Raw genomic sequence first — 4,965 nt, 5'->3', positions numbered from 1 at the left:
ACCACGGTCGCTCACGTGATGTTGGGGCAGGTCACGCCGGGCCGCGCTCACGTGACCACGTGATGGGCAGGGCCGGCAGGGAAGACCGAGATAAGATGTGTTTGTTCCCTGGGCGTGCTGTGTTCCCGGAGCTGAGGTCCTTCGGGTTCCACCCACGGCCTCCCGTCGCTTACCGCGCTGCCCTTTTGAGTCCTGACCTCCCTGCAAGTACACGCATTGCAGACCCGGCGCCTCATCCCCCGGAGAAAGTGCGCGCCTCCCATCCGGCTCAAAGCGATCTCCTCGTGATCCGACCTGCGCTAGGACACCGAAACAGCCAAGGACCTGCGCTAAGGCTCCACTCTTCTGCTCGCAGCATTGCTCTCCGCAGCCTCTTTGGCAGCTCTTAATATTCACAGACTTGATTTAGTACCTTCTGCACAAGTGACCTCAGAGCTCACGGTTTAAGTTGGAGAGATCGACAGAAAATGATACTTTAAAAAAAAAATGAATGGATGGCTGTGATAAGAATAACGACAGAAATAAGCATTAAATTCTGTAGAAAAAGTGAATAGTTTAACCAGCCTTGGGGGAGGGTGACAGTAGACAGGGTGGGGAGCGCTGAAGCCCTTGAAGTGGATATTAGGCTAGGGTTAGTAAGACTGAGCTTGTTAGTCTTGGCTCCTATTTGAGGCGGTTACTGGGGGAGGCCGTTAGGAGGGTTAATAAAGATGCCGGCAGGAAACAGAGCTGGATGTGTGTTTGTATTGATCTCGAGATGAGTGTAGAAAGCTCTAGATCGGATCCGTGAGAAGCCATGCAAGGATTTTGAGCAGATCAGCAAGACGAAAGATTTCTGTTTTTAAAAATTCGATCTGGCAACGTATCCCGACCCCCACTTTCTGGGAATCCCCAACCTTTGCCAAAAGGATGTTGAGGGTGACAAAGCTAGAGACTGAATAACCATGAGGATTATTAAGTATTAGGATAAGGGGCCTATACTAGGGATATAGATATGAAGCAAAGGAGACATAAGTATGTAGGAGGTGAAATGGAGATGACTTTGTAAATAATAGCATATGAGGTCTGCAAAGGAAGGGAGAACTTGAAAATGTCTCCCAGATTCCTAGGGTGTGCCGCAGAATTTTAGCAATTAGTTTATGTGTGCCATGAGATGAAAAAAGTTGAAAATAACTGACCCAGTCTGTGAAATTTTTTAAATGTGTCCTTTGCCAACTGGCACCATGTAAAGATTGGTCAGTAGATGGCGCAGGAGAAACATCTCAGGCGGAAAGTGTTTTGCCTCCAGTTCCGTGCTCCCTTCAGAGCTTTGACTCCTGTGAGCGGTCTCTCCAGTGCTGGCTTCCTGTAGCTCAGGTGGCGTGTTTTTGTTTTTTTTTTTTTAAGGAAAATAATTAAGAAACCTACAGCTTAATAGAATAAATAAGCCTATAAAATACTTAACAGAATTATAATACTTATAATAAAGATTCCTCTGAAATTTAAAGTGCAACGAGGAAAAAGAATGAAAAAAATTAAACTACATTACAATAGCCTGTTGGAAAAACAATAATAGAAATGGAAATATGAGCAAATCCCTACAGAAGCCAGGTAGATCTTACAGTTTGGGAAATAGTAAGGTCTTTCCTGCTCGAACCCTGAAATTTGGATCAATACACACCCATGGCAAGCAGATCAGTGTCAAATCTTGGAAAACTTCCTAGACGCTGGTCCACCTGCTGTCATCTATTGAGGCGCGATTTGTCCGAATGCCACAGCATGGCCAAGTCACTGTGTGGTTCAAGTCGGACACCTAGACCCAGACACATTTTTACCGTCTATTTCATTTTTATCTATCAATCATCTATCTGATCTGCCCAGTTAGATTGCATCCGCGAGTAGGTCAGAAGGGCCGGCCAGAGGGAGGCAGAGACACATCGTACGTAGCTTGAAATGCCGCATCCACCGCTACCATTCCTGATTCACCACAAATTTTTAGTACAAAAAATTTAAATTATCCCTTGAATTAGGTCAAAAACAGCATCGATACGTTGTTAAAAGTTGTTTCTCTCTACCTAATGATATATCCTGAAAAGCACTTATCGGTTCGTATAGACCTTACTCATTCTTATTTTACAAGTATACCTGGAAAGTGCTACATTGTGTGCATGCACTATAGTCTATCCAACCGCACTCCAATATTAACTAAATGTTTTTGGTATTTTTCAATTATAAATCGTGTTGCAATAAATAATCTTGTGCATGCACATGTATTTTTATTGCTGGGTTAAAGGATAAATGCAAATATGGTTTTGTTAGGTATTCTCAAATTTTCCTTCAGAGGGGTTGTAACATTTTGCATCAGGAAAATAACTGTTTTCCAACAACCTCACCAAAAGAATGTATTGTCAAGCTTTTGAATTTTTGCCAGTCAGGATTGGCATATGTGGCATAGATTTACAAGAATAACATGAAGTACCTAATAGTGGATATAATTTTTTTAAGATAGAAGTCACTTGCTTTGGGGTAGATGTATTCAGCTATTTAGCGTTATTTGTCCCCGAATGTTTTCTTTCTCTGTCACTCAGCAGAGGTTGAGGTCCCTCTCACGAAGGCTGCTTGGCCAGTGGGTGTCACTCTAGTGCTGGTTTAAGAGAGAGTTTCTACAACAACCCTCTCCCTTCATATATTTTAGGGCAATAGCTCTTTTAAAATCCCCTCTAGGTGCTCATTACATAAATTAGTCAAAGTTTTCAAGGCACAAGTCTTTTTTGAAAAGCCCAAGACTAATATGCTTAACAGCAAGGAGTTTTTTAAAGGGCTAAAGAAAACGTATTCAGCACTTTCTGATTTAAATAGTGTGGGGTCATTTTGATCCGATTACTAATATTAGCTAAATTAAGAACTAAATTCATGAGCAGTGGGAGCTAAACCATGATCATGTGGCTCCTTGATATATGCAGATATTAACATCGTGGCATTTTTGACCTTGATGAAGGGGTCTTACACAGGCCCGGAGAACTAGACTTAGCGGACCCCTCCCCAGCTGGCACCAATGGCTTTTTCACCTACAACAGCCTCCAAATGTGAAATGCAAACAACTTAGCTTAGCTCTTGCAGCCCCTCCCCTAACACTACTGTTGTAAAACTGATCTTTAAATGAATCCCCAATGCATTTATGCATTAAGAACAATTGGCAAGGATAATCTTAAGGACCAGAGAATCCTAGCATTATTACTGTGTGGAGTAAAGAGAGATTGTAACAAATTGAGGGTATTAAACTATATCTTTAATATTTATTGTTGTTTACTTCAAAAAGCAGGAAATTTTGAATAAAAAAGAAAAGGTTAAGTTGAGAAAAGGTTAAGTTCACAGAGTTGTGTTTATTTGTAACCAGTAGCAGGCATATTTGTTATCAAAATTCACTAGATGTCATAGAGATGATATTTTAATAGGTATTTCATCAATAGAGTCCCAGCAGAAAAGTTACAGTATACTCAAATTAGGATGCATCAAAACAGTTCTGAGAGCCTTAATGAAGACCACAAAAGATTAGCTTTAGTCAAGAAAAACCAAACTCCTCATTTTAGAATAAGCTCAATTTTCAGTAAACATAGCTGTATTAGTAAAACTGACAACAAATAAAACACAGTGATGTCTGGTATCAACAGTTAAATCTCTCCTTATGACAACCCTTAGCCGGGTGTGGCTAAGAAATCATCTCCATTCTGAGTTTCCCTGCACTGTGGCAGTCCTGCCACGTTGCCACCTGCAGGCTCAGTCCTGATCGTGTTGTACAGCCTTTGTGCCAGTGGCAGACAGCCCTGACTTCTTGCTCATGCTCTCATCCCAAGGTCATCTGAAGTGCAGTCTTCATGAGGGAATTCCAGGAGTGTCCTCTTCCTTCCACTCTGCTTGTCAAATCACACATGCCCACAGGACTGGCTGGTCTCATTGTGTTTGTGTGGCGCCGAGGCTTTGGTGTGTACGTCTAATTTAAGCATTCTGAATTTTCTGGCCATGACCTCTCCGTTCTTCCCACAAGCAGTCGTAGAGGGAGAGATTTTTCAAATCTGCTCTGTAAATAATGCACTGTTTTTTAAAGGGAAGAATAAACTGTGGATAGTAAAGGATGACAGTGAGCTCAGAAGAGTTCCCACTTCGTTACCTTCTAGTTCTTGAGCAAGAATTTCTATTTTATATATATAGAAATTATATATATATTATTATCCATTCATCTGTCAACAGACATTTAGGTTGTTTCCATATCTTGGCCACTGTGAATAATGCTGCAATAGAAAATGAGGAAATTTAACTAGGTCCATATGATTCCTTCTAGTTTTAAAATTTTATTACCCAAAATACATAGTTGCTAAACCCCTATTAGTAAAACAGTTTAAGTACACAACCCAAATAGATGCACATTTATTTAGTTTCAAAATGCACACACATACACACACACACAAGAAAATTTTAAAGGATGGATTTTTTTTTAATGAAATAAACATTGTTTTAAATGTCTTTTTCTTTCCAAATGGGAGGACCACAGACTATAGCAAAGGCAGGCCCTCCTGCAGCTGGGCTCGATGCTCACTCAGGGCATAAGACGCAAAGTTCTCCTCTGCACCACTGGGGCCACCAGTGTCTGGTGCAAGCCTCACAGCTGCCAGCACTCTGCACCAAACCCCTAGACAAATGGTGCAGCTTATAATGCAGGAAACAACCTTCCCCTCTCGGTTCCACCTTCCCTCCTCCAGGCTCCTGTATTTTCACATCTCCCCCAGAATATAAAGCCTGCTGGGTCCAGACTGATATTTGTTAAATGTCTGGTTAATTATCAACATCTTAAGTCTATATAGAGAGACTTTGTCAATAAAGATAGTGAATGTGATTCCATTTTTCAGATAGTATTCTTAATCTTAAAATTTTGTGTGTTTGTTTTTTGTTGTTGGGTTTGTTGTTATTGTGTGTGCGTGGTTTTTTCCC

This window comes from Desmodus rotundus, chromosome 2, assembly GCF_022682495.2.
Source record: "Desmodus rotundus isolate HL8 chromosome 2, HLdesRot8A.1, whole genome shotgun sequence".
Lineage (NCBI taxonomy): Eukaryota > Metazoa > Chordata > Mammalia > Chiroptera > Phyllostomidae > Desmodus > Desmodus rotundus.
Note: the sequence above shows the minus strand (reverse complement) of the source record.